The following is a 23396-nucleotide window of genomic DNA, read 5'->3' as shown; positions in this document are numbered from 1 at the left end:
AAGCAATCGGTTTGATTGCATAAAGGAAAATTCACCACAATGAGGTCTGGCTTAATATTAAAGAGCAAATTAAGAGCATGTTAATTATTTTAGGTGTTCTTAAAGAGGCCGTTTACACTACATTTTGGTGGCTGTTAACATTTTTTTCTTTTTTGTTTTTGCATTTTGCTGGTTTCTCTAAGTTCCAACAGTATTCTGGGAACTGAAAATGCATAATTTTGAAAGCTTTGTCATTATTTTTTTAATAATTATTATTATTTTTTTAACGGCCCATTATTGATTCCATGTAAACACCAAGCCAGACCTCATGAGGAAATGTACTGCAACCATGTCATTTATTGTGGAAAAGTGTACAAATGTGGCAATTCATGGAAGTTAGTGATTTCTATTATAAGAAAACATATGACTTTAAAAGGGAGGCGTATCCCGAATCCCCATCCTTAAACCTAGCCCTCATTGGGGGATGAGCCATTAATTCTAAAATGTGCAAATGATATCGGACAAATTCATGCAAATTAGGCACTAAAAAAAGTTACAAATTGCCATGCGATTTAAACAGCCAATGTGAAAGTCTATACAAATTATGACATCATATGTGTCCATATTAGTTGTAAATATGTGCAGTATGTGTCAGTTTTATAGGCAAGTTTAAACACCACACAAAAATGTTGTTCATGGTTGTCACAGTCACTAAAAATCTACCTACTGCCAATTGAAGGGGAACTCTGAATCTACAACTCCCAGCATGCACCACAAACACACCAGTTTCTGATCCCGACTGATAGCAAACATGCACAGCTGAAGCTGCTTAAGGATATATACGTATATATGCATTTATACTACACATGCACACACACAGTGCTGTCTTGTTAATCTGTAAACATTACAAAGTGTTTACCTTGCTTTGCTTTTCCATGCTGTTTCCTGACCCTTGTATTTTTATTTTTATTTTTTGCCGTTAGCCGCCTGAACCTAACTCTTCGCCTGTGTCTCAACTTCTCTTTTGAATTAACTTTTAATACTGTTTGCTCCTGTATTTGACTATTGCCTGCTTGACCATTCTTTGTTTAATAAAGACGCTGCAATCAAATCCTCAATCCCATTGTCCAAAACTGTATGTTACAGTGGTATTGTTGTTCAATAATTAGCTAACGCTTCTTTAACAAAAGTGATTACATAGTAACAATAACAACCATTTGGTGAGTGGGCAAATCATCATTTCCCTATAAATACAGTTTACAAGCTAAGTTAAAGCGCCACCTGCTGGCCTGGCATATGTAATATGAAGTCTTTGCGTAGCTTTTATTGAAACATTTAAAAAATGCAAAGGAAAAACTTTTCTGTTTTTGACTACACCATTATCTTGCTTAAATATAACCAACTTTAATACAACATAGGAAGTCTTCTTTCCTGCTAATTTTGTCAACACTACTGGCAGCAGTACATTTAAAACAAATCCTGGCATGCTTTAAGTTTGGAACCAGTTTATGGAATAAGATGGTCAAGCTTTCTGATAATATGGTGACGTACTATTATTAAGGAAGTTTAGTTTTACAGAATTATTTAAAAGCAAATAAGTAAGACTATTTCAATATTTGTGGCTTGATTTTTTTTTAAATCTCATAATCATAACAGTCAACACCTTACATTTTAGGCTCAGAATGGTTGTTGCCTTAATCAAATTAATTCATCTTCCAGTTTATCTTGCAAGAAAATGAAATTGAAAGAAATAAAATCTTTTTTTGTCAGTTTTTTACCCAAGCCACGTCTTTTTTATTAGTATAAATGTTTGGCAGCTGACTTCAAGTAGGAATCGGTGTAGCTTGGAGACCTCCAAGTGGGAAAGATTACATTGCAAGTAGGCTGGGCTTAGGGTTGGTGTGGTTGTAGGTGTAGTAGACTTTAATAAAACACAACAGGTTGCTAACACAAAACAGGCTACTGTGAAGTTCGGTTTGTTGTAGGTGTAGATATTTATAAAACATAATGGACATGTAATGTCCAAGACATTAAATAAACTCCAAGAGTTTTGTACAGCCCACTTGGAGCGCAACTCCTATCCACTTTTAGCTTGCTCTGACCTCCTTTGTACCCTTCTCACTAACTTGCATATTATGCATTACCAAGAACCACAGTTTCAGCTAAAGATCATATGTAATGCTTTACCTTCGTAAAAACTAAAAAGTCACCAAAAGAACCAACCAGAAACCAACAGATTTTTTTCTTTACTTTTGTATGAACCTTCCCTTTAAATGCCACAGTATGTTGGATTTTTCTCCCTCTCTAATACAGTCCTCTACTTAAAAAGTGTAGAGCACAAATGCAGCACCTTAAACACTGAGCCGATCATGTACCTTGATGGTTTATTGGATGGGCTTCATTGCAATGGTGCTGTTTTGCCCCCAATTTAAATGGCAGCAACTTTTTGAATGCGCCAGCGCTGGCATATAAAAGATGATGAATTGACCATTGTCCTTGATTCTTCCCTGCCACAGAACAGACTCCCCTAATAAATTGACCCTCGTTTCATTCAGCCATCAGTCAAGCAGACCCGAGAAACTTAATAACGGAGGATAATAGTGCAGTAATAGGCCGGGGAGATCTGGAGAGTCTCACGTCTTGTTATCTTCCTCCACGGCTGGTGCTTGTGCGGCTCTGTGGGCAGGCAGACTGGACAGAAGGTCACTGTGTGTCCCTCTGCCAAAACGCACAGGGTTTTTCCCCTTTCCCCCATTTTATCCTGTGGATTCTGGACCTCCTGATGAGGTTGTGTGTCTTTGAGATGCCATCTGCTTTTCTGTGTGGCTCCTGCCATTCTGATTAAACAAACAAACAGGCTATTAATTAAATATTGCATTCAATAAAATATTAAATCTATCTATCTATCTATCTATCTATCTATCTATCTATCTATCTATCTATCTATCTATCTATCTATCTATCTATCTATCTATCTATCTATCTATCTATCTATCTATCTATCTATCTATCTATCTATCGTTACCGGCTAACACTCCTGGGAGTCTCCTGTATTTCACACCAATTTCTCACCATCTTAACATTTTATTTCTTCCAGGAAATTCATCATAATTTGCCACAAGTTGCTAGATATTGCATGAAGCTCATCACCTCACACAATTGACAAAATATTCAAATCTAGAAGCATTTTTTTATAACAATCTGGCAACTTATGTTACAACCCACTGGTGCTGTTGATTTCTGCACAGGAAGTAAATGCGAGTCTCTAAAATATTTCCAGAACTTTCTCAGAACATCCCTGCTGGCACCAAGGATGTTGTCTAGTAATGTTGCCAGAAATCTCTGAGAAGATCAAGGAGTGGAGTACTTTTAAAGGTTTGGGGATTTCATATGGCAGTCCCAGATTACCCAGAATGTTCTGTGGATGTTCAGTGGACGAAAAACCAACAGAGGATTGTGTGGGAATGTAATATTAGCATCCCAAATGTCTACGTTGGTTATTATATGGTCACATAACAACTTTACAAAGTAGAATGTCAAGTCTAAAGCCTTAAATGTAGAATGTCACCCCTTGAAGCGTTGAACAGCAGTACATTCATAACTAAAATAAATCGTTTTGTAAAGGTTTGGTACTTTTGGAACCTTTAGAGAACTTTCACAAGGTCACAAGAACATCCATCCACTGCCAACTTAGCGACTTTTCAGACACCCTATAGCGCCAAATTTTCAAAAAAGTGACTAACGACAAATCTAGCGACTTTTTTATTGTGTTACTGAAGATTTTTATAAACTGTCATGTGTCCATACTATACCGTCCCTACTCTTCTCAACAAGCTGCGGGTGATGCAGTCAGTCCCTCTCCCTCCTCAAAGCACTGACAGGTGGCCCAGTCCTCATACAGCAGTCTCTCTTCCACCTGCAGATCACTCCTCTGTGCACCGACGGCAAATGATTTAGCACTGGCAGTGTGAAGTATTTCCATTGTACAGTCAAACCGATCTGCATTTCCTTTATTTTAACAATTTCATTTGACCGTTTATTCTTTTCTTGTTCACAATCACAGATATTTTAGTGACAGTTTCGGAACTTGTCTGAGTTCGATACATCTGAGAGATTAATGCAAATTCACTACACATCTGTATTGATATACTGTATTCAAACAGCAATACATTTAGTTAAATTGACATGCTTACAAAGCATAGTGCAAAAATAAATAGTGCTTTATTAACTATTGGCTGTTAAACAAACAGAAACGGTGGAACGTGATGAAGTGAATAATATTGGTATATGACATAATCTAGTGACTTTTTGGTCAGAGCCTAGTTCCTTTTCCTTGAAAATAATTGGCAACAGTGCCTCCACCCATCCATTGCATCTCTATCATCCATCTATCTGCCCATCCATCCATGCATCCATCTGTCCATCCATCCATCCATCCATCCATCCATCATCCATCCATCCTTCTGTATGCCCATTCATTCATCCATCAATCTGCCTATCCATTACTGCCCATTCATTCATCTCTGTCATCTTTCTAACTAATACATCTATTCATCATTCTACTCATCCATCTATCCATCCATCCGTCCATCAATCCATCCATCCATCCATCCATCTGCCTTCTCATCCATCCATCTATCCACTCATTTATCCATCCATTCATCCATCCGTCTCTACCATCTTTCAATCCGTCTGTCCATCCGTCCATCTGCTTATTCATCCATCAGTTTGCTCATCCATCCATCCATCCATCCATCCATCCATCCATCCATCCATCTATCCGCTTAACCATTTATCTATCCATCTGTGAGCTCATCCATCCATTCATTCATCCATCTGTCTGCTCATTCATTCATCCATCCATTATCTTTCCATCCATCCATCCATCTGCTTATTCATCTATCTGTCTATCCATCCATCCATCCATCCATCTGTTCATCCACCCATCCAATTATCCATGTGTCCATCTATCCATCTGTCTGCTCATCCATCTATCCGTCCATCTAAACGTCAGTCTAATAATCTTTTGTTCTTATTTCTATCATTTCATATCTGTCTAATATATCATCGCTTGTGTCTCCTGATTTCATTTCTCACCAATACAATCTGACTGCAACACCCAAAGTTGTTATAACAGAAGAACAGTACAATATGAGACCAAACAAAGTCAAACATACCTTCGTTCTGCACCATAAAATGACAGTTTGAAATACTGCTCAACAAACACAGCAACAGCATGGAGAGCGTCCCGTTTTGACAATACACCTGTTCACAAACAAATACTTGTTCTTCACCAGACTCTGCAAATCATTTCCATATGCATCTCATTTTGTGCACAAGGACACTGCAATGCTGGGAAAGAAAAGCACCTTCCACAAACAGTGACAATTCTTTAGAATAGTTGTGGCATTAAAATGCATCCTCGATGTCTGGAAAAGACACATTTGTTAATTAGTCCAGGCAAGCAACAACTGCATATCAATTGAATTCTATATTATTGCACCAAGTTACTTGGCAACTGTACACAGTCTATGCCTCAACTAATGAACTATATTGCATTGTGGAAACATTTTATTGTGATACTTGTCTTAAGAATTAATTATTAAGTATTTGTTCTACTTTACTAATATCTCACCCATCCATCCGTCCATCATTCATTCCATCCATCCATTTATCCAACCATCCATCCCCCATCCATCCATCCATCCATCCATCCACCAGCCCATCTGTTTCCATCCATCCATCCATCCATCCATCCATCCATCCATCCATCCATCCATCCATCCATCCATCCATCCATCCATCCGTCTCTACCATATTCCCATTCATCCATCTGTCCATTCATCCATCCATCATTCATTTCATCCATCCACTCATCTATCCATTCATCCATCCATCCATCTGTCTACCCATCCATCCATCCATCATCCATCTCCCCATCCATCCATCTATCCATCCATCCATCCATCCATCCACCCGTTTCTATCATCTTCCCATCCATCCATCTACCTGTCCATCTGTTCATTCAACCACCGATCCATCCATTCATCCATCCATCCATCTACCCATCAATTCCATCTGTTTTCATCCATCCGTTCATCCATACATCCGTCTGTCCGTCCATCCGTCTGTCCCTCTGTCCGTCCATCCATCCATCCATCCATCCATCCATCCATCCATCCATCCATCTCTCCATCTGTCCATCCATCCGCCAATCTGTCTTTATCATCTTCCCATCTATCCATCCATCCACTTGTCTGGCCATCCATCCATCTGCCCATCCATCCACCCATGTATCTTGACTGCTCATCCATCTGACCATCCATCAATTCGTCCATCCAACTGACTAATAATCTATTACTAATGTAATTTTTTTCTTCACTTGTGCCTCCTAATTTCCATTCTTTAGAATGGCATTGTATGTTGTGGCATTAAAATGCATCCTCGATGTCTGGAAAAGACACATTTGTTAATTAGTCTAGGAAAGCAACATGTACACACAACTGCATATCAATTGAATTCTATATTATTGCACCAAGTTACTTGGCAACTGTACACAGTCTATGCCTCGACTAATGAACTATATTGCATTGTGGAAACATTTTATTGTGATACTTGTCTTAAGAATTAATTATTAAGTATTTGTTCTACTTTACCAGTATCTCACATAATCAGTTAGTGACTTGAGTCTTTGAATGTACCATTGCATTAGAATACACACAAGCTATATGTATGATTTGTTTGGCACATTAATACATAAAAATGAACTCATAATGCATTTCTGTGTAAGTGGAATTGCATTCGGGGGCGTAAATCATTAGTGGTTTACATTACACATATTGCTTTGATCAAAGTCATTACGCAGCCATAATTCATAGCCTTTCATCTTTTATAATTCTTAAGCTTCTAATGGGAAGAGCTGATCAAGGGCTGTGATGATATAAGGTGTCTTTACAAGCTGAGAGACTTGCAGGAAGAAACCCCTGGAGATGTCGCACCAATTACCATCAGGGGCTGAAGGAGACCTCGATTTGCTCGTCAGACTGACATGCAGGGCTGCAAAAAAGTGCAAAGCGATGTTCGCAGAAACACTAAATCCTGCTGTTTAAAGAAGATCTAGCACAATTGCTTTGTGGGGAAATAAAAACAGCTCTGTGAGAGTACATTTGCACAGACTAGGTCAATTATTTGAAGGCTTTTTGTCTGTCATCAAAACGCATCGTCAAACGTGTGAAAACTTTTTTTGTCAATGTCCTGTATGATTTTATTGTTTGTTTGTGCCATCCATCAATCCATCTTGTCTCATTAATTTATTAATGCCATGTTTGTGTGTTTATCCTGTAATGTGTTTGTCAATTTTATCATTAATTAGTTCATTCTACCATTTATCTGTTTGTTTTATCAATCAGTTCACTATTCATTTATGAATTTATTCATTCATTTGTTCTAGCAATCAGTTATCATTCATTCAATAATTCATTCCACCCATACAGTTGTTTCTTTGTTAGTCCATCCATCCATCCATCTTGTCTAATATTAATTAATTCATTCCATGTTTATGTGTTCATAACGTGTTTTTCTATTTGTTCATTCTACCATTTATTTGTTTGTTTTATCAATCAGTTCACTATTCATTCATTCGTTCGTTTGTTCGTTCATTAATTCGCTCATTTGCTCTAGCAATCAGTTATTCATTCATTCGTTCATTAATTTATTCCACCCATAGAGTTGTTTCTTTGTTAGTCCATCTGTCCGTCCGTCCATCTATCCATTTATCCATCTGTCCATCCGTCCATCCATCCATCCATCCATCCATCCATCCATCCATCCATCCATCCATCCATCCATCCATTTGTCTCAATTCATTCATTCCATGTTAGTGTGTTTATCTTGTGTTTGTTCATTTTATCATTAATTTGTTTATTCTACCATTTTTTGTTCATTCTATCCATCAGTTCACTATTCATTCATTCATTCATTCATTTATCCCACCCATACAGTTGTTTCTTTGTTAGTCCATCCATCCATCCATTAATTTATCCATCTTGTCTATCATCAGTTCATTCATTCCATGTTTGTGTGTTTATCTTTTGTGTTTGTCATTTTTATTATTAATTTGTTCATTCTACCATTTTTTGTTCATTCAATCAATCAGTTCTCATTCATTCATTCATTCATTCATTCATTCATTCATTCATACAGTTGTTTCTTTGTTAGTCCATCCATCCATTCGTTTATCCATCTTGACTATTATCAATTGTCATTCCATGTTTTTGTGTTTTTCTTATTTGTTTGTCCATTTTATTATTAATTTGTTCATTCTACCATTTATTTGTTCATTCAATCAATCAGTTCTCATTCATTCATTCATTTTTCCATCCATCCATCCATCTGTCCAGTTGTTCAATATCCTCTTCTAGTTGATTATGGTTTAGCCCATGCATCCATTCATCCAGTAGTTTTTTTGTTAGTTCATTCATTCATCCATTTGGTCTATAACTGATTCATTCATTCCACGTTTGTGTGTTTATCTTGTGTTTGTCCTTTTTATGATTAATTTGTTTATTCTACCATTTTCTGTTCATTGCTATCATCGTGTTATCCGGCTATCATGTGTTTGTCCTTTTATAATTTATTAATTTATTTTACAATTAATTTGTGTTCCATCAATCAGTTTACGTTTGTTTGTTTGTTCATTCATTCATTCCTTCATTTATTCCACCAGTACAGTTGTTTCTTTGTTAGTCCATCAATCCGTCCATCCATCCATCCGTTTATTAATTCGTTGATTCATCCATCTGTATGTCAGTCCATCCATCCATCTGTCCATTCATTCAATCTTCTGTGCCAGTTGATTTTAGTTTAGCACATTCATCTATCCATCCATCCATCCATCCATCCATCCATCCATCCATCCATCCATCCAGTTGTTTGTGTTTGTACATTCATCCATCCATTTGGTCTATCATTAATTCATTTATTCGATGTTTGTGTTCATTCTTTCATTCATTCCATGTTTGTGTGTTGTCATGATATCATGCGCTTGGCCATTTTATCATTAATTTGTTCATTCTACCATTCATTTGTTCAGTCCATCAATCAGTTATCTTCGTTCGTTTGTTCGTTCGTTCATCCATTCATTCATAGTTTCTTCATTTTATAGTTCAGTTATCTTTTGTCATTTTATCAACCCATCCATTGTTAAAGTACATCTATCTATCCATTTATTCTACCATTTATGTCTTAATTCTGTTGTTCATATAGTCATTATTTCAATCCATCTAATTATTGGTCATTTACCATTAATGTGTTAATCCTATTTACTACTTATTCTGTTGTTTGTTCATTTCATCCATCCATCCATCCATCCATCCATCCATCCATCCAATCCATTATTAACTTGCCCTCTCTATTGTTTATTTGTACATTGTATAATTGATTTATTTGGTTTGTCCATCTATTATTACTGTTTGTAATTCTAACATTTGTTGTTACATTTTAAATATCAGGTTTGGTTTTCAGTCATCCATCCATTCATACAAAATAAATGTTTAAATATTCATGTTTAAATTTGAATATTATTGTTAATGTTAATTTCATTCAACATAACGTTTCATTCAGGAATATTTTAGTTTGAACTGGTTGAGATTTGACATGTTGAATTAATAGTAATAGTAGTGAGCAATTCAAAACGGTTAGCGTTGCAACATTTTGAGATTTATTTGGGTGGAAGTTCGTTCCCAATTCGTGTGTACACTGATCATAATCCTCTTGTTTTTTTGGATAGGATGCGCAATTCAAATCAGCGATTAATGCGATGGTCTTTGGAAGTCCAGGAATTTAATTTGGATATACGGCATAAGAAAGGTTCGCAAAATGTGGTTGCGGATGCGCTGTCCAGAGTTCATGGTGCTGAAGTTGAGGTTTAAGTTAGTTGGGTAGATACAAACTGCTTGTTTGCATCTTTTTGGTGGGGAGGTGTTACGAGTAGTGTAGTGTAGGCTTGTGTGTGGTTTCTCTCTTGCGCTCTCGCGCTCTTTCTCTTTCTCTCGCTCTCTCTCTCTCTTTCTCACTCTAAGTATTCGCAGGTGCAGCGGATTACTTTGGGACGGACCATGATTGGCGCTTGGATTGGCGGTGGCTATAAAAACCTGCAGAGAGCATGGGTTCGATGGCTCCCCGCTCTCTCTCGATTTTCCCCGCTTGTGCTCAGTGGAGAACGTGATTCCATGAGTGTTTGCATGTATATTGAGATGCCGTTGTGTTAAATTTTTAACCGGCGATTGAAACCTGGTTTGTCTCCCTGTCGGGCTTGGAGCATGTAGGGAGGTTTGGTGCCTTATTTTGTTATTTTCGTTTTCTCCTGTGTTTGTTAGTAGGGAGGTAAGTTTTCTGTATTTTATTTTATTTGTTTTCTAGGGAAGTTTAATCTAATTTAGTTAGCTTGGTTTATTGTTATTTATTTTGGCTGAACCCCTCCTGATGTTATTTTTGCTCCTTATTTCTGTAAATAGATCATATTTTCTTGTTAATTCTTGGTTGTGTTTTTGGTATATTTTGGGGAGAGAGAGCGCGGGGGCACCAGGGATTATATTTTTAATCCCTGTTATTTTGTTACGTTTTTGGTTACATCTCTTTTTGATTAAGGATTTTTAATTTAATTCGTAACAAACATGTTGAAATCAAATATAAAAATAGTGGCTTCCTGTAGCCCTGATAATCAAAGAGCGACTGAGTGCACTTCTGAACACCGGCCTGCTTCATTCCTCGTGGAAAGTGACAGCCGCTGACTGGTCGTTGTGAGAATCAAATCCACCTTTCGTCAGACAGATCGAGAGTTTTCCAATCCAGCGATGAGAAGTGACAGCAGACAGGCTCGTTTTCGTAAGCCAATCAGTAAACACAGCGAGGGTGTTTCACATTGATTAAGAGTTTATCACATGGATGGACAGCGACTGTAGAGGCAGGGATGAAAAGTTGGAGAGAGAGAGAGAGAAAGTTTGAGGGATTTTTGACAGCCATGAATTTTAATACTCTTACCTGCCAAAATGGCCATATTGCAATAAGACAAGACTCTGTTTTTGGAATCAATAAATCTTGACAACTTTCAAGGTCATGTGTTTTAGAGTAAAATTTTGTAGGGAATCTTAAGACAAATTACCTTATTGCTTGTCAAAGCCTATTTGAAGATAGCCTAGGATAACTCTCAGAAGTGTCCTAACAGGTCTGGTATACCTCACAAGAGTACTTCTGTCCTCTAGAAAATGTTTTATGGATGCCCTTCCAGCCACAACCCAGTACTGGGAAGCACCTATACACTCTCTCATTTACACTCATACATTATGCCCAATTTAGTTCATCCAATGGCCTATAGCGCATGTCTTGTGGAAACTGAAGCACCCGGAGGAAACCCACACAAACTCTGGGAAAACATGCAAACTCCACACAGAAATTCCAACTGGCCTAGCCAGGATTCGAACCAGCAACCTTCTTGCTGTAAGATGACAGTGCTAACCACTGAGGCACCGTGCCACTTTAATGTTAACATATTAATTGTTAAAATATTCAAACCAACTGACATTTGAACGATGCTCCTGAGAATGACGGATGGATGAATAGATTGAAAGAAAGCCAGATTTAAAGAGGGCTCATGCAAATGAAAGATAGTTGAAAAGAAAGACAGGCTGATGGATAGATGGATTCATTTATTCATTTTCGGGGTCGCCACGGTGGAATGAACCGCCAACTTATCCAGCAAGTTTTTACGCAGCGGATGCCCTTCCAGCCGCAACCCATCTCTGGGAACATCCACACACACATTCACACACACAGTACGGACAATTTAGCCTACCCAATTCACCTGTACCACATGTCTTTGGACTGTGGGGGAAACCGGAGCACCCGGAGGAAACCCACGCGAAGGCAGGGAGAACAAGCAAACTCCACACAGAAATGCCAACTGAGTCGAGGTTCGAACCAGCGACCCAGCAACCTTCTTGCTGTGAGGCAACAGCACTACCTACTGCGCCACTGTCTCGCCTGGATAGATGGATGAATAGACAAAATGATAGGTAGTCTGACGGAAGATAAAATTATCGATATGTGACTGGATGTACAGTTAGATATATTTATGATATAGGTAAGCTAATATCCGGGTCGATTAATAGACAGACAAATAGTTTGACATTTATCGAGTAGTTGCCAGTGTAAGCACACTCATATAAAACTGTGTTAAATTGTAAATATGCTCAGAACTCACAATAAAGATGTCCCAGGGCTATTGTATTTTCAGTAGGGCTATCAAAATCTATTTACACTGTAGACAGCGAGCTATTGGATTTTGCTAGCCCTGATGCTAAAGAACCCAACCTGAGAGCCGTTCAGTCAGGATCACTGTAATCAAATGTATGGATAGATATATCAAGCATGCAGTTGTTGTTGGAGGGATGTTTCTGTTCTAGGCAAAACTTCACATACAAATCCATGCAGCCATGATTAGATAGACCAGGTAAAGCAGCAGCAAGTCAACCCCAATGAGCATAATATAACCCAAAAAAATTATACATAAACAATTACAACTATTTAGAAGTTACTTGAGACAATACTTGAAACAATACTTGGTACAGATAACAGAAATGATCTAGGAGGAGTTCGGGAATGGTTGAGGAAGTGTAAAATTGGCCTGCAGACAAACACTTAAGGGAGAATGAATGTAAGGATGATTGCATTAAGTCCTGCACCTGAACTTATTTAATGCTTGATGTTTACCTGCATAGTTTTGACAAGCCTCCTTACACTCACACTCCTAAGCCTCATTCCTATAAGGGTCACGGCACCAATTGCATGTGCAATGAGCACAATAACAAGGATGCTAACGACCCTAGCCTCTTTACATTTGATGTGTGAGGATTATTCAGACATCTACTACTATCTGGTCTCTGTTACACTCATCTATATAAACCTAATTCCCACCAAGGTCATGGCACCAATCTGGTTCTATTTTACCTACTCTAAGTGAGATTCAAACTGAGCATCGACACAAAGGAGTTGTAGACCTGAGGCAGATCTTGAAGAAGTCCCCCTTTCAACCGCCCAAAACCTCACTCCTATCCACAGTGGCCAATGTAACCCATCCAGCTCAACTTGACCCAGTCTGAGTGGGATTCAAACCACAATCCTTGCATGAGAAGCGGAAGCACTAACAAGGCAAAAAACCTACAGCCTCTTGAGATTTGGAGAGTGATGCAGGGTGGTAAAAAGGAACTCAAAAATGACACTTAAAAGCATAGTTCACGATAAAAATGAAAATGATTTCATGTTTACTCACCCTTGTTTCAAACCTTTATGAGTTTTTTTCTTCTCTTGAACATAACAGAAGATATTTGGAAAGCTGGAAACTCTGGACCGTTTCCTTTGTGTTTAACCGAAGTATGAAGGTTTTTAGCCACTTGAGAGGAAGTGAATAGTGAGTGAGAACTCTCCCTTTAAGTGAAAGTAGCCAGCCCTCACCGGCCACTTTATTAGATACACCTGTCCAACTGCTTGTTAACGTAAATTTCTAATCAGCCAATCACATGGCAGCAACTCAATGCATTTAGGCATGAAGACATGGTCAAGACGGTCTGCTGCAGTTCAAACCGAGCATCAGAATAAGGAAGAAAGGTGATTTAAGCGACATTCAAGTGACATTAAGTGACTGGTCTGAGTATTTCAGAAGCTGCTGATCTACTGGGATTTTTTACGTGTAACCATCTCTAGGGTTTACAGAGAATGGTCCAAAAAAACAGAAAATATCCAGCGAGTGATGCGAGAGGTCAGAGGCAGCAATAACTCAAATAACCACTCGTTACAACAAAGGTATGCAGAAGACAAGGGTGTGGATTTGCTTTTGATGTTGATGGGGACCTAATTTGACCCCCCCCCACCCACCACCACCACCTAATCATACAATTTAAATGAAACTTCACATTTAAAATGTAAAGTCAAAGGAAGGTCTGACAAAAAGGTAGTTTGATAAGGTCTAACAGTTAAGAACGGTTAATAATAAATAAATAAATAAATTAATTAAATTAAATTAAATCAAGCCTGTCTTAGGATTCAAAAGTAAATTTACATGATTTTACTTTGACGAGGAATAAATGCAGACTTCTGGAAAGGGGGAGGCATATAACACAATAAACAATGTATCTCTATTGTTGTTTTTTTCATAAACATCATGGAGGCCAAAATCGAAATAATTTTTTTTTTATTAATAGCACATCCATGGTTACTATTATGGTGTAGCAACTTGTAGCGAACTTGACTTCAAGTGACTGACACTTTTCTTTGAAAGGTAGCCGCTTATGTCCGTGTCTCGTTGAAAATTTCGACAAAGCATTATTTTATTTTGGAGGCGATTAAATTGTTAGTGGGGACATTTTAATAATCCGTGGATATTGGTGGGGACACACCCCCTCCGTCCATCCTAATTTTAAACCCTTGGCCGAAGCGCATCTCTGAATACACCACATGGCCATCCTTGAGGATGATGGGCTACAGCAGCAAGAGACCACACCGGGTGCCACTCCTGTCAGCCAAGAACAGGAAACTAAGGCTACAATTCGCACAGGCTCTCCAGAATTGGACAATAGAAGTTTGAAAAAATGTTGCCTGGTCTGAGTAGTCTTCATTTCTGCTCTGACATTTGGATGGTAAGGTGTTGTATTAAGGGTTACGCAGTGTACCCATCTTCTGATGGCTACTTCTAGCAGGATAACGTGCCATGTTATAAAGCGTGAATCATCTCAGTCTGGTGTCTTGAACTTACAATGAGTTCACTGTATTCAAATGGCCCCCACAGTCACCATATCTTAATCCAATAGAGCACCTTTGGGATGTGGTAGAATGAGAAATTCGCATCATGGATGTGCAGCTGACAAATCTGCAGCAACTGCGTGATGCTGTCATGTCAATATGGACCAAAATCTCTGAGGAATATTTTTAGTACCTTGTTGAATCTATGCCATGAAGGATTAAGGCAGTGCTGAAGGCAAAAGGGGGTCCAACCCGGTACTAGAAAGGTGTACTTAATAAAGTGGCCGGTGAGTGTAGATATACTGTCAATTATTTATTAATACACCATGAATGCAAACTAGAAAGAAAGATTGATTAATGGATGGATGGATGAACTGACAAACAGATTGGGTAAACTGGATAATCAGGCGGTTGGATTACAGTCTCGCAAATCTTCTATTCTAAGCATCTTCTTGTTGACCTTCCTGTATGTCTTTACAAGTGGCCGTGATTAAAGAGGACCACATGCAAGCAGTAAAGGAAACAAACTCATTACCCGTTTGATGCAGTAATAAGAGTCTCTCTGTCCTTTGGGGAGTCTGGAGATTGAAGCATTACTTACAGAACTACAGTCAGGTTAGGACTGGCCGAGGACCTTTATAAACGCCTTTTCAACACTGGCATTAATGAGATCTCGCAGGCCAGCTCTAATGGCTCTTCTTTCTCTCTTGCTCTGTTCTTCTTGAATATAAGACTACAACTGCTGATATTTTCTGCTTTCTCATCGTTATTAACATTTTTCTTCATTAAAAACTCATTTCATGTTTTTTTTTCGTAAGCTGAAAATCAGGTGAATTGCACAGGCAGTCAAGTGTTGTTTTATACAAGCTGTGCACATTATGGCAGATAAGCGTCTAGTGTACATTTCGGTGCTCAAGGGAGAGCTGTTCCTGGCATAGATCCTATTAGCATTTGCAAACTCACATTTATAGACCTAACAATGACCAGACCTGAACCATTGTACTAATTCTGGACCTGGGAGACAGGGAGTGAATAAAAATAGGGCAGCATTGTCACAGCTGTGGCGCGTACCTTATGTGCAATAATGCTGGCTGTGGTGCAGTTTTGAATGCTGGTTTTCATCTTCCAAAGTGATGCTGTTTGAGAATATTTTACAGAAAATGTAACAGTTAAAATATAAAATTAATAATAACAGTAATGGTTGTTTTATTTATGTTTATTTATTTATTCATATTATATTTATTTGAATTATTATTATTATTATTATTAGTAGTAGTAGTAGTAGTAGTAGTAGTAGTACTAGTAGTAGAAGTATTACAAACAAACACATATAAATAAATAAACAAATAAATAAAATGAACAAACAACAGTTAATAATAATCATTTGTATTATTTATTCATTAATTGAATTATGTTTATTTATATTTGTTTATTTTTTATTATTTATTAATTTATATTTCATTTATTTATATCTGTTTGTTTAAATAATAATAATAATAATAATAATAACAACAACAACAACAATAATAATAATAATACTAATATCAATAATAATAATTACATCTTTTTTAAACAAACAAATATAAAAAAACGAATAATAAAAATAAACAAATACAAAAAATGAGTAAACAAGCAACAATAACATTTATAATAATTATTATTATTTATTGATAAATTTTATTTTTATTTGTAAATTTTGTAATATTTATTTGTTTATTTGAATAATAATAATTATTATTATTATTTGTTGTTGTTGTTGTTGTTGTTGTTGTTGTTATTATTATTATTTCAAATAAACACATATAAATAAATAAAAATAAATATAAACAAATAACCAAACAAACAAAATAGATATTTATTTGTATTTGTTTATTTTCATTTATTTTTTTATTTAGTTACATATGTTTGTTTATTTGAATTATTATTATTATTATTATTGTTGTTGTCGTTGTTGTTGTTATTTCAAATAAATAAACACATATAAATGAATAAAATAAATATAAATAACCAAACAAACAAACGAAATATTTATTTATTTATTTATTTATTTATTTATTTATTTATTTATTTATTTGTTCTTATTATTATTATCATTATTATTATTATTATTTTTATTATTATTATTATTATTATTATTATTATTATTATTATTATTATTATTATTTAAATCTAAAAAGCAAATATAAATAAATAATTAAATAAATAAACAATTTAAATAAGTAAACCAATATTACTACTACTACTACAACTACTACTACTACTACTACTAATAATAATAATAATAATAATAGTATGATAGTATTATTATTATTATTACTATTAGTTCAATTTTATAAGCAAATATAAACAAATTAACATATAATTAAATAAAAAACAAACATAAATATATATTTTATAAATTATTATTATTATTATTATTATTATTATTAAGAATAATATATTATTTTTTAATAAACAAAAATGCTTACCAAGGCTGCTTTTCTGTAATCAAAATAAAATTGGGAAAATACAGTAATATTGTATTACGCTGTGTTAGTCTTGCATTAAAATTTGATTTAAATAATGTTGCTATGTTATAACATTGTTTATATATTGTATTAATTATGTAAATAATATTAAATTACATGTTAATGAATGACCTATAAATAAAAATAAGAATCATACAGTAATATTTTTTCTTCTGTCTTCTGAAGATGTAGCAGGCAGGATGAAACTCCGATCTGCCTGCTCGTCAGTTCAAGCGAGGCTTGTCACATTTGAAACATGGAGCTCATTTACTCTAAAGGGCATTATTGCGAGAAACAGATGAAAGTGTTACAAGTGCAAGATTCGCTTTCATCTCCCGCTCTCGCTTTTCCTTTTCTCTCATTCAGTTTTTTGGAATGAGCAAAAATAAACCTTCTGCTCTATTTCCTACATTTGAAAGCCTAGTAACAACCTTTTCATATTTATTGACATTTAAATCATACTTCTGACTAGATGTTTTCAAAAATACCCACCAGAATACCACAGCCGATCACTGTGCGGTCTGTGTTTGTATGTGTATGTGTGTGTGTGTGTGTGTGTGTGTGTGTTCTGACTGAAGACACATTTGATTCAGTCGACAACAGAGATGCTTTTGTGTACAAGAGTCCTACTTTTAATTGTAGCTGTTGAAAAAAAAAAAAACAATATGGCAGTAAAATGTGTTTGCTGCAAATTTACATTTAGTAATAAAGTTAAAAACATAAAAGCAATTTGCAAATTTTATGGTAATCTTCCATATTTTGTTTCTTTTTAGTTTTATACACCAATGTTTTTAAATGTATACATTGTGCCTTTGATACACAGACAAAAACACAATGATAGGTATGTTTGGTTGAGAAAGTCTATTACTATAACTATTGCTCATTACAAACATTTAATTCATTACACTTCATTTACTACATTAATTTAATTAATTCATGACAAACTTTGAAACTTGACATTTAAAAATACAGTTTTCTGAATATGATGTGATCTACCTCATATGGTATCTACCGTACCGAGTAAAATCAGTCTCAAAAATAGTACATTTGCAAAAATAAAACTCACACATCCCAGCACAATTCACATTTACAAAATCCAGATCGCAAATTCAAAACACAATTCAAAAATACACAAATTCAATTCGTAAATTACAAACACAATTTGTGAATTCACAAAATAACATTAGAAATATTTCCCTGAATAAGTTAGATTGGCGCATTTATGAATTGTTTTAAACTTATGAATTTGATTTGATCATATATGAATTGTGTTTTGAATTTACCAATTGGATTTGCACATTTATGAATAGTGTTTTGCATTTACCAGTTGGATTTGTGTATTTATGAATAGTGTTTTGCATTTACCAGTTGGATTTGTGTATTTATGAATAGTGTTTTGCTTTTACCAGTTGGATTTGTGTATTTATGAATTGTGTTTTGAGTTTACAATTTAGATTTGCACATTAATAAATATATGAACTGGATTTGTGTATTTATGAATTGGATTTTAAATTGACCAGATTTGCATATTTATGAAATTTGTTTTAAATTTCCCTGTTGGATTTGCATATCAATAAATTCTGTTTTGAATTTACAATTTAGATTTGTGCATTTACAAATTTACAAATTTTGCAATTGTGAATTTTAAATGATTTATATTTCAGACTGATCTGGCTCCATATTTACTACATTAAATATTTACAACATCAATTAATTTTACATTTAAAAATACAGTTTTACAGTAATCTACCACATTTCATTAATTTATGGTGTTATACACGACTGTTTGGAATTACTCACATCTACACACTGTACCTTCGATACGCAGACAAAAACACAAGCATAAGTTTGGTTGAGAGTCTTTTAATTAACTATTCCTCATTACAAACATTTAATTCATTACAATTCATTCACTACATTATTTTGTTTACTACATTCATTCATTTAATTCATAACAAACATTCAATTTTACATTTAAAAACAGGTTTCTGAATTTATGAATTTTACGGTAATCTACCGTAATTTATTGATTTATTGTGTTATACACGACTGTTTGGAAATACTAACACCTACACATCGTGCCTTTAATATGCAGGCAAAAACAAATTTATAAGTTAGTTCGGATGAGAAAGTCTTATAATAAACTATTGCTCATTAAATCATTTTTCCCACCAGCAGAAGAACTAATATAGTATTATAATATAGAAGACACTCGATGTAATTCACCCAACTACTACACACCATCATGGTAACACCTATAAAATGAAAGGCATACTAATAATAATAATAATAATAATAATAATAATAGGTGACGCAGTGACGCAATAGGTAGGGCTGTCACTTCATAGCAAGAAGGGTTGCTGGTTCGAGCCTTGGCTGGGTCAGTTGGTATTTCTGTGTGGAGTTTGCATGTTCTCCCTGAGTTCGTGTGGGTTTCCTCCGGTTTCCCCTATAGTTCAAAGATATACGGTACAGGTGAGTTGGGTAGGCTAAATTATCCGTAGTGTATGAGTATGAATGAGTGTGTATGGATGTTTCCCTGAGATGGGTTGCAGCTGGAAGGGCAACCGCTAACACCCACGCGAACACTGTGAGAACATGCAAGCTCCACACTGAAACGACAACTGACCCAGCCAAGGCCGGATCCAGCGACCTTCTTGCTGTGAGGCCACAGCACTATCTACTGCGCCACAGCGTCGCCCTTGATGTTCGTTCAAACTGCTTATTTAAAATTAGCTAAAACCACACAATTATTTATTTATGTTTTTGTTTTTTTTGGATTGTGGAACCCAGCATTTTTTACGATATTTAATAAAATTTTCTGTTCATCCTTTTTCCATGAATCTGGAGAGAAAATGCATTGCAGCGAATACAGGAGAAGAGTAAAATAAAACTAGTGTGTACAGTACATTGTTGTCTCTCACCCTTTGTAAACTTTTAGTATTTCTAAGACGAGTTGGTGTTCGCTCACCAGAAAAGAAATTCACTCCATCTAGTCGAGACGGGAGTAGCTGTTCGCCGGTATTACAGTAAAGGAGAACCTGAGAGTGTTTCTCACCCACCACAGTCTTGACGTGAACTGGATATGTCAGTTTTAAAAGGGCGAGGAGTGGAAGATGGATTCTGGCAACACAACAGGACTGCGCTGAAGAGAAACATACAGTAACGCCGTAGCTTTAAAGGGAGAGTTCACTTAAAAATGAAAACTGTCATTTATTCACCATTGTGTCTTTCCCGAAGTTCTATGACTTGCTTTCTTCTGTGGAGTGAGCACTTAAGATTAATTTTTAAAGTTTGTCCTGGATGGTGATTAAAAAAAAAAATGTAATAAAAGCAAATGACAATAGCAGATATTAAGTGCTAAAATCCAAAAATATATAATAAAACTGCTCTTGTGATTGAACGCAGTGACTCAATAAGCTCAAGAATCAGATCAGTATGTTTTGTACTTGTTTTTAAAATTAAAAAAAAGAATGATTTCAAGATGTTTGGTGAATGGCAAAACATACCCAGCCTGATCTCACGAGGAAACTACGGATTTTACGTATTGTCAGTTTAGTGGTTAATTCAGTCGTACAAAAATGTACGATTTTAAAAAGGAGGCGTGGCACCCAACCCCACCCCTAACCCCAACCGTCATTGGGTGATGAGCAAATCATACAAAATTGTACAAATTAGATCGTACTTAGGATCATACGAATTAGATCATTAATTAAATCATACGAATTAGCCACTAAATCAAAAAGTTCCAAATTGCTGTGAGATTGTGTTGGGTTACCGGATAATTTTATCGATGTTCATTCATTAGTATTGTTAATATGTGAAATATATTGGTTAAATATCGGTTATCTTTTCATTTTATAGATTACTTTTTATTAGTATTGTCGATATTGAAATATATCGATTCCTTATCGGTTTATTTTTTAGATGTCTGTTCATTAGTATTGTCAAATCAAAATATATCGGTTTCATACCGGTTATCGGTTCATTTTATAGATGTCGGTTGATTAGTATTGTCAACATTGAAATATATTAGCTCCATATCGGTTAACGGTTCATTTTATAATTCTGTTTATTAGTGGTGTAAATATTGAAATATATATCGGTTGCATATCGGTTAATTTTATAGATTTCTATTTCTGTACTGATAGGTTTAGTATTGTCAATATTGAAATGTATCAATTCCATATTGGTAAACGATTCATTTTATAAATGAATATTATATTATATATTATATTTTATTTTGTTTTGAATTCTGTCCACAGAAAGAGGCAGTAAGGGTTGGACACCACACTTTTCTTTTCTGTAAAAATGTTCTCCTGTTTTAATACCTAGTTGGGGAGGAAGGGGTAGATTTTGTAGTTTTATTTCTGTTATTTTGTTAGGTGTAGTTAGTTTAATTTGGGTGTTTACTTAGTGTACTTTTTGTTTATATGTTTTTTTTTTTTTTCTATGGGTCCTTTCCGAGGGAGTTGGCTTCATGTTTTGGGTGATTAAAAAAAGAAAAGGACAAAAAAAAAGACAAATAAAGAGACCCGACTGCAAAGGGTCATAAAAGTGAATTTTATTAGTTGGGTGTTCTTTTATGTTGCGGCCTTGAACCTAGATCGTTTCATTTTATAGATGTCTGTTCATTAGTATTGTCAATATTGAAATATATAGGTTACATATTGGTTATCGGTTTGTTTTATAGGTGTCTGCTCATTAGTATTGTCAATGCTCAAATATATCGGTTTCATATCAGTTATTGTTTCATTTTATACATGTTTATTCATTAAAATTGTCAATTTTGAACTATATCAGTTCCATAGTGTTTCATTTTATAGATGTCTGTTTATTAGTATTGTCGATATTGAAATATATCGGTTCCATATTGATTATCGGTTTGTTTTATAGATGTCTGTTCATTAGTATTATCAATACTGAAATATATCGGTTTCATATCAGTTTTTGTTTCATTTTATAGATGTCTGTTCATTAATATTGTCAATTTTGAAATATATCAGTTCCATATAATTTCATTTAATAGATGTCTGTTCATTAGTATTGTCAATATTGAAATATATCGGTTCCATATTGATTATTGGTTCATTTTATAGATGCCTGTTTATTAGTATTGTCAATACTGAAATAAAGCGGTTTCATATAGGTCATCGGTTCATTTTATAAATGTCAGTTTATTAGTATTGTCAGTATAGAAATATATCGGTTCTATATCTGTTATTGATTCATTTTATAGATGTCTGTTCATTAGTATTGTCAATATTGGATTTCATTTTAGGTCACCTTTGTTGTCATTTAACAATCACTGATAATCACTCAATTACTTAATCACCATATTGTTTACCATTCATCAGCCACAGCATAAGTTACTTATATATATTTTTTTATATCAGCCAGAATAACAAAATTGGTTCATTTCTATAATTTGACAAGTAACACATCTAATTAAACATGAAATTTTAACAACAACAACAACAAAAACATTATGACTAAAACATATTTAAACTTTTACATGAGTCATACCAATTTTTTGTACTTCTTTTAGAAGAGCCAGAAGGAAAGTCGTACAGCTTTAAAACAGCATGAGGGTGCGTAAATAATGACAGAACATTCATTTTTGGCTGAACTGTCCCTTTAAGCTCTCGTTTTCCTAGCCCTGCTCTGTAATTATCTGAGATCTGCAGGGTGCCATTTGACGGTATTGATTTGTGTGGCCAGACTTGAGATCGCACACAAACACACACACACACACATACATACACATAAATACGCTTTGCTCCTGTTTTGTGAAAAATGCCTCAGGCCATCAAGTCATTATCTGTTGGAATCATCGTTCCCATTTTTCCCCTCAGCGTAAACAGGAAAATGTGAGAACGGGAAAATATATGTAAACAAACTCCAAAAACTGTGTACGCATATTCACATGTAGGTGAATGTTTTGACAGTGTGTGTCAATCAAAAATGCATCACTACAACATATTGTTTTTAGGTAATTTACACTAAATTGTGTCCGAAATTGTAGCGTAAAGTACAGAGTATTTCAGACCAATTTCGGCTTTTCATCTTCACCCTCACAAGAATTTTAGTATGCAGAAATGGGCAACTGGGAAGCCT

The 23396-nt window shown here is 35.2% G+C and overlaps 1 protein-coding gene across 13 annotated transcripts in view; it reads left to right on the top strand.

The window, feature by feature from the left end:
- Nucleotides 1-23396, top strand: part of lrrc4ca (leucine rich repeat containing 4C, genome duplicate a) — a 431094-nt gene that overhangs the window by 227956 nt on the left and 179742 nt on the right. The gene's annotated exons all lie outside the window — the stretch shown is intronic.

This window comes from Danio rerio, chromosome 25, assembly GCF_052040795.2.
Source record: "Danio rerio strain M-AB ecotype USA chromosome 25, GRCz13ab, whole genome shotgun sequence".
Taxonomy (NCBI): domain Eukaryota; kingdom Metazoa; phylum Chordata; class Actinopteri; order Cypriniformes; family Danionidae; genus Danio; species Danio rerio.
The sequence above is the reverse complement of the archived record's forward strand: the minus strand, read 5'-3'. Positions and strand labels throughout refer to the sequence as shown.